The following is a 14,835-nucleotide window of genomic DNA, read 5'->3' on the forward strand; positions in this document are numbered from 1 at the left end:
TTATAGGCGTGAGCCACCGCACCCGGCCTTTTTTTTCGTTTTTTTTTGTTTTGTTTTGTTTTTGTTTTTTTGAGACAAGAGTCCTCCTCTGTCACCCTGGCTAGAATGCAGTGATGTCATCGTAGCTCACTGCAACCTCAAACTCCTCGGCTCAAGCAATCCTCCTGCCTCAGCCTTCCAAGTATCTGTAACTACAGGCACGTGCCACCAGGCAGGGCTAATTTTTCTATTTTTGGTAGAAAGGGGGTCTCGCTCTTGCTCAGATTGGTCTCAAACTCCTGAGAGCTTAAGCAATCCCTTCACCTCGGCCTCTTGGAGTGCTAGGATCACAGGTGTGAGCTGCCACGCCCAGCCAGAAGAGGATATTTTAATGGTAGAGCTGACAGGCTTTGCTAAGGGATTGCACGTGGCTTATGATTGGAAAAGAGGACTCCAAAATGACTGCTGTGGTTTGGCCTGAGTTACCACAAGGATAGAGCTGACATTAACTGAGGAAGGGAAGACTATCTAAGGGGCAAGGGGTAAGTTCGAGTGTTTGACCGTGAGCGTGTTAAATTTGACATATTGCTCACACGTGTATTTTCGTTGGTTTTTGGAATCTGAATGTTCTAATACAACCTGAAGATAAAGTCAGCCTTATTTACTGAACACCAGGCACTGTGCAGAAACCTTTGTATGTGTTGTCATTTAATCCTTTTAATCATCCTATTGGCTTAGTTACTAACATGTCATTGCCCTTTGGTGGATGAGAGATTAACATGTCCAAAGTCACTCAGCCAATTATTAATCCGCCAGATTAAGGCAGATCTGGGATTCCCACTCAGGTGTGTCAGACTGTAGAGCTCTTGCTGTTTATTAATCACTGGATTCTAAGGGTGGGGGCCCCTTTCTGAGCATATTTGCTACCAACTTGGTTTCCATAACAAAAAAGCTGCTTGGAACACGTGACAAGAATTCAGAAAAGGGCCCAGACCCATCCTAGGTGTTACAGGTTACACAATAGCTACGAAGAAAGGACTGCATTACTGGACCGGAGAGGCTAACTGATGCTTGAAGGCTCAAGTACCTGAAGTCTTAATGTCAGGAAAGCTGTAATCAGAAGTCTGTTTCGGTTATTATTTTTAAGAAACACGAGGATATTAAAAACTGCAGTGAAACCTTGGTGGGGTCTTTTAGACAGACTCACTCTGAGGCGCTGCTCGTTGGGAAACACTGGAGCGGGGGGAGTCCCTGCCCAGCCTACGTGTCCGTTTGAAAGTGTAACCTGATGTGGCCTTCCGTAGGTGGTCCTCTAGAAGGGTCAGGATATGGAGTACAAAAGCCAGGAACCTCTGGGGGCTGCAGTATCCGCCCCCGGCCCCCCCTTCCCTGTCTCCTGCAGCTCCACGCTGCGAAGAGCGGGGCGGCCGCCCGCGCATGCGCCCGGGGTAATCGCTGCTCCCCGCGACGTCAGGGGGCTCGCGCCCGCTCCAAAGCCCCGCCCCGCGGGCGCCGAAGGCGACCTGGGCGGGGGGCCTCGGGCCACGCCCCCAGACAAGCCGAGCGGGGCCGAACCGAGTCGAGCGCCTCCGAGCGCGGCCGAGCCCGGCCGAGCCGAGCGGCCCGGAGTCGGTTGGTGCAGCTGCGTCCCCGCCACTCAGCAGTCCGCGGCTCCGGCGTCTCCGCCGCCGCCTCCGCGGGGCCTGCGCCGCCCGCCCGCCGGGAGGGAGGCCCGCAGCGCGGGGAGAGCGGCCCGGCCGCGGGCGCTGCCACCGCCGCCGCTGCCAGGTGAGCGCCCGCCGCGGCCCGCCGGCCCCGCGTGCCCCCGCGGCTGTCAGTCCCCGGTGTCTGTGTGTCTCTCTGCCTGTCAGCCCCTGTGTGTGCGCGAGCTTCTTCCCGCCACGCCTGGCCCCTGGCCCGAGTCCCCGTCAGCCCCCTCCCGCCGCTGTCCCGGTCTTTCTGTCAGCAGCCTTCACCCCCATGCTGGGAGGCTCCGCCCCTTCCCCCCGGAGCCCCGCCCTCCGCCCATCTGTCATCACCCCCTGGCTCGGGGCTCTGGCGTCCTGGGGTCCTCGGGTCGGTGCAGCCCCGCGGGCCGCACAGTTGCGAAGGGAGCAGGGGTGGGTGGCGGAGGGGCTAGGGGCGTCCGCGCAGGCCCCTGCCCGTGTGAGGGTGCGTGTGCGCCCGCTCGCTTGCACTCCGCGGCCCGTCACACGCTGCTGGTGTGGCAGCCCATGCCTCTGGTGTAAAGAGTGTCAGCTCGGCCAGGGAAGGCGGCTGAGCCGGGACTCGAGCCACTCGGGGGTACAGTAGCATCCTGAATCCTGGAACCCTTGTTTGCCCTCGCGAAAACACTGCACGTGGGCTCCGTCCGGGTTCCCAGGTGCCCTGGAATGGCGTGAAAGAGGAGTCTGGGGCTTGTTAAGCCTGCCTAGTTGGGGATTTTCATTCAGAGAAGCCTGTTGGAAGTGACTGGGGAGTGGATGGGATGTGGGGCTTAGGTGGAAAGTGTTTGAGAGCTTGAGTCATTTTGAGTTGCATGGTTTGCATTTCTGAGCAGTGATTGCCCTGGGCTTGTGCCCTGCGAGAAGCTGTTATGCGGGTTGGTTGAGGGGGTTGGTGAGGCGGGAGGGCATACTCCTTTCTGTTTTTGTCTATGTGAACACATAGTATATATTTATCTAGATATCATGAAATGTTTATTCATGAAGTGTCCACGTATCCTCAATTTAAAAAAGGATTACGGTAGTTTCCATTTATACATGTTTTTGTACGTTGTCATCTTGATGTTCTTTATTTGTGGTAACTTAGAATTGCAATATTTCAAAACTAAGAGAAAATGAGTCCTAAAACAATTGGTGTTTTGCTGGATAATTCTCAACCGTGGAGAAAGAGCCAAAAGAGCACTTCATTAGCTGGAACAACTTACTCGGGCTTAATTTGTTTCTAAGAGACATACAGTGGAAAAATCCAGAAGCGGCAAAGTAGTATCAAAGAGACTTAGAAAATGAATGAAAAGGGCCCTTCTGTTGCTGCCTTGGAAAGATGGTATCAAAGTTGCTGTAGAGGACAGAGCTACTATGTAATGATAAACATATTAACCAAGTTGGTTTTGTAACCTTGATACAATTGAGCGGAGCATGATTTGTGCAGTGGTTCATGACAGGCAAACATTGCATGGGAAGTGTGGTAATTTTTGGAAAAAAATGTTCCCCATGTTGTTTTTGGGTTTTTCACCCCATGTTGAAGTACGATTTCAGACTAGAGAAGTCTCATGGTGGAGTGTTTTTTCTTTTTTAAGCTAACATTAAAAATTACAAAAGTAATTTATGTTTAAGGCAGAAAGCTTGAAAAACAATGAGAAACATAAGAAAAAAAATCCCCTTAATTCTACAAACCATAGTAAACCACAATTTGGTATTGATCCTTTTAGTCTTTTGCTCTCATGTATATGTATTTTTTCTTATAAAAATGCTACCCTACTATAAGACTTATATTCTATGCTGTTTTCTTTCACATATAATTAGACTGTGAGAGAGATGTCTTGGTTTTATGAGTGGGAACTTATGTTCCTTTCGTGATCCTTTAATGAAGTCATTTGATGTCAGTCCTCTGCTGAGAGCCCTCCAAGAGCTTCTCATCTTAAAGTAAAATCTGAAGTTATTGCTGTGGTCTAGCAGGCTATGCCTGGTCCTCACTTCCAGGCTTGCCAGACAAATCTCTTTGCTATTCCTTAAAAACGTCAAGCATACTCTGGCCTCAGTGCCTTTGCATTTGCTGTTCCCTCTGCCTAGAACTCTGGTCTCTAAACATTGTCATGATTGACTTCCTTACTCCTTCAGGTCTCTGCTCAAATGTAGCATTGTTAGGCTTTCCCCGACCACTCCTGTCCTCCTTATCCTGCTTTACTTACCACCACTTGGTAATGTATATTTATGTGTTTGTTTATTCTCTCTCTCTTTCCCCCACACAAGCCCAGAAGAGTGAGACTTTTTTTACTGATGTATTCTTAGGGCTCAGAACCACACCTGGCCCCATTATAGCTACTTAATATTTGTTGAAGGAATGAACGAACGAATGAATGCTCATTATCCATCTATTCATATGACCTTGCTGGTAGCCTTCTAGTCTTTTAGATAGCTCTATCGTGGGGTGGAATAACAACCTCTGAAAAGTCAGGATATTCCTTTCTCTTCCATATCTGAGAAGAAGAATATTACAAAGTGAGACTTATGATCTTAAAAAGAATTACAGTCTTGATTTAACTTGAACAATTGAGGGAAGGAACATTTTTGGCAAATGTTGCTGGCTTTCCTTCTTATGTGCTATTATTTCTTGTGTCACACTGGAAATCTCTGAAAAGTATAAAGTGTCCCAGTTATGTTTACAGTTGTGATTTCAGTTTGGTCGTTCTTAGTATAAGCCTCAAGAGCACAGTGGGTTTTTTGGTGTCAACGGATACCCAGAGATATCATCACAGCTTTAGTATGTTTTCATTTGGAGAGTAGCTGTTATATTTACTTATTTTCCTGGCAGTTCTATCCTTTTCATTTCCCTGCTTATCAGTTTTTGGATGGTCTAGCAGGTATACTTAAGATTTTTTGTTTTTGAGAGACAGTCTTGCTCTGTCTCCCTGGCTGGAGCACAGTGACATCATCATAGCTCACTGCAACCTCAAACTTCTGGGCTCCAGAGATCCTCCTGCCTCAGCCTCCCTAGTAGCTGGGACTACAGGCATGCACCACCACACCTGGCTAATTTTTCTATTTTTGGTAGAGTCACGGTCTCAGTCTTGCTCAGGCTGGTCTTGAACTCCTGACTTCAGACGATCCTCCCACCTTGGCCTCTCAGAGTGCTAGTATTACAGGTGTGAGCCACTGTGCCCGGCCAGTTTTTGGGTTTTATAAAAAACATTTAAAAACAAATCCTTGACCTTTAGAGCATTTTGCATCTCTCATGTGACTCTTGAACTGTTTGAAAGTACCAGTTTCATCTTTCAGGATGAAACAACATCTACAGTAAAACGTATAATTGCATTTTCATTTATGAGGATGGGAAAAATTGTGAAAGAATTTTTACAGAAAAGCTAATATGTGAGTATAAGCGTTTTAAAGGTTTGAACTTTAGGTAGGCTACTTTTAATTTTAGTGAGTTTTTGAAAAAAGACTGCTTTTTGCTCTTAAGAAAAAAATCCTGTCGAACACAGTCCAGAGACCTTCAAAAACTTTTGTTTTTCTTATGCTCCAAATATACAAGGACTTGATGGTGAGGAGTGGGGAGGAATCCTAAATGGAAAAAAAAAGTTTTAAGGCCGAGAAGAATAAGTTAAGACTGTGTTAAGAATTTTTTATTTGTTCTGCAGGTATTTATTGAGCATGTATTTGGGGCAGTTCTATGTGTTTTTCTGTGGGCTAATTGCCATGTTCGGTTTTGGATTACGAACCTGATTTCTTATGATTTTTTTTCTGGCTCTGCTACTTTCCTTCTTCATCATGTTCTCTCTCTAAATGATCTCATCCATTCCCAGGACTTTAATACCCTCTGGATGCAGATAATTCCCTCCATCAGGGCTCCCACCCTCTCTCTGGTTCCAGATTTGCATTTTCGGCTACCGCCTTCCTGCTAGCTCTCCTTGCTGCCTCACAGTGATCTCAAACTTCCCATGTTCAAAAGTGATCTCTCAATCCCCTCTCAAACTTCCAAATTTGTATTCCTCATCTCTGCCTCCTCCTCTCTGTCCCCTCCAGCCTTGTGTCAGTGTTATTGCTGTCTACTCATTGTTCAGGACAACCTGAAAGTCGTCCTTGACCCTTCCTGTTTCCTCACCTCACCTCCGATCCTTTAGCATGGCCTGTCAGCCTAGCCTCCAGAATACCTCAGATCCTTCCTTCCCTCCATATTCCGAATCCAGCCATCCCTCCTCTCTCAGCTGGATGACTGCCCCTGCCTCCTAGCTAGTCTCCCAGCTTCCACTCTTGCCTTCTTCTAGCTCATTCTCCCCACAGCAGCCAGAGTGATCCTACTAAAAAGTAAACCAGAGCTTGCCACCTCCTTGCTTAGCAGCTTCCACTGCACTTAGACTCGCATCCATGCTTATTCTGAGGTGCAGGGCTCCTTGCTTGCCGTGCTTGTCAGGTTGAGCACTATCAGTTCCTCAAACACGCCACATTCTCCTCTTCTTTTGTACAGGCCCTTCCCTCTGCCCAGCACTCTTCCCCATCATGTCTTACATAAAAATCCTTCTCAAACATACGGTCTCAGCCAAAATGCCTCCTCCTTAGAGGGGCCTTCTCCGATCACCCCTTCTATAGTAGCTTCCTTCCGATTGTCCTCTGTCTCGGTATGTGTGCATTTATTGTTTGACACTTCACCAAAATTCAAAGTACTTCATTTCTGTGTTTGTTTCCTTCTTTATTAAATACTTCCCCAATAGACTACAAGATTTATGAGGGCAGGGACAGCCTTGTCCTGTTTATGGTATAGCCCTGGCACCCAGTGCTCTGTCTAGAATCCAGTAGGTGCAGGGCCAGGGCCTCAAAGCATTTTAAATAATAGTTACTGTAACAGCTAACTTTTTTATTTTTTTGAGACTTATGATGTACCAGGTCCACTGCTATGTGCATTCATACATTATCTCTAAATCTGTGGGAGAACCCAATATGATGGTGATGATAATTGCATTACTATTTATATTTTTTACTTGAGAAATTGAGCTTAGAGGAGTTAAGTAATTTTTAAAGATGTATAGCTAAGAAAGTGGTAGATTTAGGATTTAATCTGCATGATTTGACTTTAGACCTTCCCTCTTATTGAGGAAAGATCAATATTCATATTCCTCCTAATATGAATGTAGGAATGAATGAATACAAAATATACTATAATATTTGAAGGTTTCTCATGTTTGTGTTTCTAAGCATATATGGGAGCATAAAAAATAAGAACATTTGGGTTAGGGTATTACATTCTCCCGGGAAGTTTCTGTTAATAACCATTATCCCAAAACATATAGATTAGTTTGCTTTTAGGCTCTGTGTTTTAATTTTACCTTTGCATTTCTCTAGCTGTAAGCTCTTGGGAAAATTACTTAACATGCCTAAGTCTGTTTTTTCGGCTGAAAATGGAGAAAAATAATATTTCTTATCTCATAGGGTCTTGTGAGGAGCAGAATTATACACAAAAACCAATCAGTGTTAGCTATTGTTACTACAAGGAGTGAAAAAAAAACTCGGGAAAAGACTTGTAGCCCCATCAACACCAGGTTGAGGTGGTTCATGTTTGTAATCCTAGCACTCTGGGAGGCCCAGGTGGGAGGATAGCTTGAGTTCAGGAGTTCGAGACCTACCTGAGCAAGAGCAAGACCCCATCTCTACCAAAAATAGAAAAATTAGCCGGGCATCATGGCATGTGCCTGTAGTCCTAGTTACTTGGAAGGCCTAGGCAGGAGCATTGCTTAAGCCCAGGAGTTTGAGGTTGCAGCGAGCTAAGATAACGCCACTACACTCACATAGGACAACCAAGTAAGACTCTGTCTCAAAAAAAAAAAACAAAACAAAGTTTGGGTAAGAGTGAATGTCAGACAATAAATATTCTTTCATTGACCATGGATTTGAATTTATAAAAATTATCATAGAATTGATTGTCTTGGGATTTGTAATAATTCTATTGATGTATGGCAACTTGATGTTTGGATTTAAGCTTGTTAAATGCTTGCGAGGTAAGTAAGATAGGTTTCTTTTTTTCTTCATTTAAACTCTTCTCCATCTTTAGAAAGATTCTCAGGGTAGAGAGATCTTTCAAGAGACTGACCATGCTACTTTATTGTCCTTTCACTAGAAAGATAACTCACCAACATACTGTTTATTTCAGCAATGCTTACTATCAGGGAGCTTACTTCAAATAATCAAGTGAACAGTAGGCCCAGTTCAGGCATGATGGGCTTGGCAGCCCCCTGATGGAATATCTGGGCACAGTTATATTTTGTGGTGGGATGGCTTATGAGCCAGTGCCAATCTGGTGACATCCATCATCTCTGTGAAATAGAGGTGAGGTTGTCTGCTAAGTGGGAAGAAGTCAGAGGAAAAACAGGGAGGTTTGACATACAACTGAGGTCAGGAAGAGGAAGAATGATCTCTAAGCACTATGCAAGGCTCCACTGATATAGAAGACCACGGATTAATTAGGGTACTAGTAGCATTCAGCTGTCTGGCTTCAGGAGCAAAGAAAGCATATAGTTGGATTAAGTCAGGTTTGGGGTTTGCTGGGATAAATGGCAGAAGGACAGTAGAACAAAGGAATGGGGTATTGGCCAGGGAGTGATTAACATGATAGGTAAAGGTGTCTAGGCTAGATGGGGAGTTGGACCAGAGGTGGTATTGAAGTCAAGGAATGACTGTGTTGAGTGATGGAGTAATAGGAGGATGTGGTCAGAGAGGGACACGTGAGTGGAAGATTTCAGAGTTGGAGCACTTAATTGATGGGCATGACAGGCTCCAGTGTTTTGCCACAGATATGAATGGCTGAAATGAAGGGAACTTAGTAAACATAGCTGAAGTCAAGGAGGTCAAATAACTAAGAGGCTAGGGAGTTGTTTGGGTCATCTGTGTGGTCAGAGAAGCCATCAGGAAGATGGCAGGAATTTGGGGATAGAGAAGGTGGGCCAAATCTTCAGCAAATGAGGTGGGGTCAGAGGTCCCAGCAATGAGAACAGGTGTTCCGACCAGCCTGCAGGAATCTCAGAGGATCAGGGGATTTTGCCTGAAGGAGATAGAAAAGCAGTGATCTGGAAGATTTATTGGTTGTAATGTCTCTTTGGAAGGAGTTGGCCTTGGCCCAGTTCATTATTCTTCTGAAGGAATCCTAATTCAAGAGGGCAGCACTAGTGGCATGTAGTATTGTGTTTCTAAACTTGTTCATGAAAATCATCTTGAGCGTATGTGTTAAAAATACAGATTCCTTCCTGCCGTAGTAATGAGTGGAATAAAAAATAAAAAATAAGCGTCAAAATATTTTTTTAGTAAGATTTTTTTTTAATTAATAATTAGAAAAAAATATAGATTCCATGCTCTATCCCAGGCCCACTTAACTACAATCTCTAGGAGAGGAGACTGAGAATGTGTGTTTTAACCGCCCCTTCCCCCTACTCCCACCCCTACTTGCACTTGGTAATTCTTTATAATTAGGCAAGTTTGGGAATTGCAGCTGTAGTGGTTAAGAACATGAGCTCTGGAAGCCTGCTGCCTGGGTCTGAAGGAGGTGAGGCTGGTGGGAGCGAGCCTTCACCTGTGACCTGAGAGCTTGGCTTTCCAGGTCCGTCTGATGTAACAAGCAGTAAACTAAGGGAAAGCTCCATTAGAGGAAACACACTGACACCAGCAAGGAGGGACAGCTGGTAACAACAGAATCAGAAACGTTCTACAAAATATTCAGAGTATAGCTGTTTGGGGACATTTATTGTATAGGAAAACAGCCCTACTTACCTCAATGGCCTCTGAATATATCAATCATAATTTTTATCCTGTTCAACAGGAATAGGTCATTATTAGGGTTTGGTTTGTTTAGAAAGGCTGAGAAGGAAGTCCTGGAATTTAGAAAGCTTTCCATCATAAACTAGCATGTTTTAGTACTTTAGTTATTCTTAAAATTAACTTATGCAGCACAATTCTATTTCTGAAGATACTGGATTAAAAACAAGTTTTATTCAATGACAAACCAAAAACAAGAGCAGTTGTTATCCCCAAGGGGCTGTCTATGTGATTAGATAATTAATATGATGCTGGCAGCCCTACTGCCCCATTCTCCCTATTTTCACCAAGAAAATCCTTTGCATGACAGGGAAGAGGAATCCTGCAAAAGAATAGCTGCTGGGGAGGGAACTCAGAGTTAGCTGTTCTTCGCTGACCACTTAGAATCCCCGATTGCTAGTAAGGAGATTTTGGGTTTGAGTTGCAGTGTTTGGAACACTTAAAACTATACCTATCACCTGGTTTGTCATACCCAAGCACTAAAGCTTTGGGAAAAGAATGTTGTCAGCACTCTTAAAGTGGTTGCTGTGGACCTTGAACCTAAAACATGATTTGCTCTATCATGTGTTCCATTTCTTATTTCCTCTTGGATGGAGACGCTTGACTTCCAAATTGGAGAATGAGGTAGCCTCTCCGGTGCATTCCAGCCACCTACCACATCCTTCCCTTGCTGTCTCCTCTCCTCAGCTAGTTGAATGTGTAATACATTGTGAGGCCTAGAAAATGTGGCAATGGAGGATTAGCAATGCCAACTCAACCAGTTTGCAAGTTGAGATTTTAAAAAATGATTCCATTTTCAAGAAAAATAGGAATTCAGAGTATTTTTTCCTTTTAGAAAAACATATTTCTTTTAAAGCTGAGGAATACTGAACAAAGCCAATGAATGTTTTGTTGATAGTAACAGGTTCTACAATATCACACTTTTCCTCCCTACAGAGCTCAGGACCCCCTGAAGGCTATGCTGTATTATGGTGCTTTTTGTAATGCTTAAATTACTAATAATATTCAGTTTGTGAAGGGTTTGTATTCCTGCTGTGAACTAGGCACCTGGGGTTAACAAAGAAAGTCCGCGGCCTGAGGAACTTCTTAAAAGTTAGAGGAGGTGCATATTTAGATCTCTAACCTCAAGCAGAGGATGCTGTATGCTGCTAAGAAGGTATAATCAAAATGTTGTAGGACAATAGATGAAAGAGAGGTTGTTTCTGGTGCTTGGTGGAGGTGGCAAGAGGGGATTAGGGATGCTTTAAGGAGGTATTTGTATTCAGACTTGACCTTGAAGTTTGGATAAAATTTTGAACTGTTAAATTGTAGTTGATATTTCCTGTTTACCAAGGCGTCATTTTAGCAAGACTACAGCAACATTTTGGTGCTTAATGAGTTAGCCTTCTGTTATCCATTCATCCACAATGCCTCATTCCTTAATTATTTTGGATAATATGTTTCAGTAATCAATGTATGAAGCATTAAGGAATGTATCGTGGAGAAGAGCTTTTATAGAAGAATAGCTAAAAATGATCTTGAGATCATAGTAGTTATTTAAGAGAATTGGAAATATAGTGGTGTGGTGGTAAACAGAAAACCAGAATGATAGCGTAATGTATATGTTTGGTTATATGGTTTAGGAATTGAGGGAAGATGGAGCTCCAAGTGATGTTAGTGAGGACTTCATGGGAAAGGAATACTCTGCCAGGTTAGTAGGACTGTTGGATACTCACTGTATCATTTCTGAGTATCTTTCTCAGGGGTGGTTGGGGATGTGGGCAGGAGATCCCTGCTCCTCATTCTTCCCTTTCTGTTGTGGCTAAGCACAGAGGGTTTTACAGAAAGGCTCTGAAGCCATGTCCAGAGTGGCTCTTCCTGCTCCAGGCCTCTGCGTGTCTGGTTCCTGGGCTTGGCCTACCTCAAAGATACATCTTCCTACTACAGATTGTATTCTCTCTGACTGATGTGTGTCCCTCTGGGTGAGTCCTCACTCCTTTGGCAAACTCATTTCTTGCCACGGTAGGTTAGCTATAGCTGGACCACTGTGCCAGCCTTGCAAGTGGTCACTGTTATGCCTGAAACCTTGCATTCAGTTTTTCTGTTCCTATGTTGAGAATCCACTTTCACTCTTTCACCTGCCCCTTTGATTTTTCCAGGAAGCTGAAAAACATACTACTTGCTATCTTTCGTGCTGAAATGGGGCCCTGGCCCAAAATTCTGATCTCCTTGAGAATCAACATACATGGTTTAGAAAAGATAATATTTCCTTTTTGTTTATTCCCGATAATGCAAATAGCATTTAAGAAGCCAAGATATGTGGCAATGCCATATGCCCCTTTTTACCATACAGGTGACTAAAGCCACTCTAAGAAAATGAATTCAGTAATTCACCAAATAATATACATTCCATGTGCCTACTATATATCAGGTACTACGCTAGTCACCAATGGAGAGCAAATCAGATGTGGTTTTTCATGGCATTCACAGTCTGGTGGACCCTTGGCCAGGAAGCCATGATAGCTTTATAGAATGACACAGGCCTAGGAACAGAAAGGCCTTGGGTCTAGTCCTACTTTTGCCTTTTATCAATTACATAACCTTACACATGTGCCTCTATTTTCTGTCAACTGTAATAAAAAGGATTTGCCTTGGTTTATAAGATTTTTTTTTTTTTTTTTTTGAGACAGAGTCTCACTCTTTTGCCCGGGCTAGAGTGAGTGCCGTGGCATCAGCCTAGCTCACAGCAACCTCAAACTCCTGGGCTCAAGCAATCCTACTGTTTCAGCCTCCCAAGTAGCTGGGACTACAGGCATGCGCCACCATGCCCGGCTAATTTTTTCTACATATATTTTTAGCTGTCCAATTAATTTCTTTCCATTTTTTGGTAGAGACGGGGTCTCGCTCTTGCTCAGGCTGGTCTCAAACTCCTGAGCTCAGAACGATCCGCCTGCCTCGGCCTCCCAGAGTGCTAGGATTACAGGCGTGAGCCACCGTGCCCGGCCTATAAGATTTTTATAATACTTAAATGAGACTACATAGAGCTTTGAAAAGGTCAGTTTCAGGGGTGGGGAACCTTTTCATCTTGGAAGGCCACATTAATTTAATTTAATAAAGCTACATCGAAGAAACTTCAATTAGATATACTTAAAAATGTACATTATTTTGTAAAAATATAACTACTGTGTACTTCAAAATTAACAAATAGTTTTCACTTTTTGGAATTATTAAGTTAACTAACCTTTAATGACTTTGTTGTATCTGCTTTTTGTTGGAAAGTATTTGAATATTCGGTTGCAGCATGGAGGTCTGCAGTTTCAGTTGATTTTCTAGATCGGTATTAGTCATTTGTGACTGTAAGGGCGTCTTGATTTGGGTTAGGTAGGAGAATGTAGATTTGCAGCAAAAAGTGGTTGAAAAGCAAGAAAGCATTTTTTGGGCATGTTGCCAAAGGCGTGGGTATTCTGCATTTTTCTGTATTTTAATTGGATCTTTCTTAGCATCAAACAATAACTTTGTAATGTCATCTACTGACAGCTCAATCAATTCCATCTGTAGTTCTTTTGGTGCCTTGGTGATATCAACTAGGTGAGGCTGAAATGCTAATTTGAGTGTGATGTCATGATTCTCAAAGTCAGTGAACCTTTCATTGTATTCTCTAATAGGTCTATAACAGCTGCATGTTCTTCAAATGATTCACATATATCATCCTGCTCATCAATGACCTTTGGTTACTGGGGAAAATGTTCATCTGAAATTTCCTTTTGAAGAAGTGTTTTGAAAAAAAGATAGCTTTTTTGGAAATGCTTGGATTTCTTGCTACATAGCATATATAGATTTAATTTTACCTTGAAAAGAAATATTCAAGTCATTTTGACTTGACATGATATCACACAGAAATGCTGCATTCCTATAGAAATCTTTCAATAATTCACATTGCTGATTCTGTTCTTCATAGAACTTAACTATTTGTTCTTACAGAGATAAAATTTTGGCTAACACCTGTCCCAGTGTTAGCCAATGCACTTTAGAATGATATGGAAAATCCATGCTGAATACCTCATTGTTCAACTTTAGCATGTTGCCATGGTACATTTGTATGAATATGTTGCAGTTAACAGTACTTATAACTTGCGCAAAGTATCACTTAGTAGCTTTAGCAGAGATTTTGCACGCACAAGATACAATGAAAAGAAATGGGAGCATCTGGATGTGTTAACACTTTTCATACCTATGCAATAAACCCTTCATGTTTTCCTGTCATGGAAGGTGTGCCATCTGTACATACACTCACTAAATTTACCAAATTCTGTCCAACTTCATGACATTTATCTAGAAAGTTGTTGAAGATGTCTATTCCCCATGTTCTGTTCATGAAAGTGCCCAAAACAAGTAACTCTTTGTAGCAAAGAAAATCTTCTGTTATGACCTGAATGAAGTATAAAACCTGCACCAAGTCAGTAGTATCAGTTGATTTATCCAAAGCAATGGAATAATATATATTTTGCTTTTGAAGTACTACATGAAGTTGTTCTGTTAAGTTGAAGGCTAATTTATGCCACCAATCAGCTATGGTTCTCCTTGAAAGAGGCAGTTGTTTGTACTTTGAAACATTATCTGGGTCTAAGCATTCTACAACTTCGACAATGCATTCTTTCACAATTCCTACATCACTCAATCACTTCCCTTTTTCCCCCGAGTATATAAACTACTTTGTAAGTTGCTTCAGTGGCATTATTTCCAGGTCTTATTGCTGCTTAAAAGAATTCCCTTTGCTTTTGCTTTTCATCTTTTAATTTCTGCAGTACAGCCTTTTGTGCCTCTCCCTCTAATTTAAAGTATTTGTGGTTCTTATGAGTGTTATAATACTGACGAGAATTGAATTTCTTTAATATTGATATTGCAGTATCACAAAGTAAGCAAATCATCTTATCTTTAGCAGAAACAAGATAATACTGCAATTCCCAATCCTCATTTAACAATCTGTTTTCTTCCTTCGGCATTCTCTTGTTCATCTTTGACAGCTTGGGCTGTTAAGTAGATATAATTAAAAAATACTGTTGGAGCTGTGCAACTATTCACAAATTCCACTTTAAATAGAAATACAGTGTATCACTGTCAAAAGCTGGTAACAGACTGGCATACTTGACCCCCATAAACTCTCGCCAGCCAGCCTTGTGCAGTGGTGGCACCAGTCAGGAGGGGGAAGTTAAAACTGAATCATGAGCATAGCAGCCATCAATTCAGCCCTTATGTCTTACTAATGTTCTCATTGTGCCAGTCAATCTGGGAGGATTATTTTGTTGAAACTTATTCTTTGGCATTTTATTATAAATACATTCATTTAAAAAAATAA

At 42.8% G+C, this 14,835-nt stretch overlaps 1 protein-coding gene across 3 annotated transcripts in view; it reads left to right on the forward strand.

Moving 5' to 3' along the window:
- Positions 1–1,717: 1,717 nt before the first annotated feature.
- The window catches only part of ZHX3 (zinc fingers and homeoboxes 3), a 113,188-nt gene continuing 100,070 nt past the window's right edge, over positions 1,718–14,835 (forward strand). For all 3 annotated transcript variants that reach the window (XM_012652071.1, XM_012652070.1, XM_012652069.1), the window contains exon 1: positions 1,718–1,767. The gene's annotated coding sequence lies outside the window, so the exon portion shown is untranslated. The remainder of the gene's footprint in view (positions 1,768–14,835) is intronic.

The sequence above is a fragment of the Propithecus coquereli genome, unplaced genomic scaffold (assembly GCF_000956105.1).
Source record: "Propithecus coquereli isolate 6110/MARCELLA unplaced genomic scaffold, Pcoq_1.0 Scaffold378, whole genome shotgun sequence".
Lineage (NCBI taxonomy): Eukaryota > Metazoa > Chordata > Mammalia > Primates > Indriidae > Propithecus > Propithecus coquereli.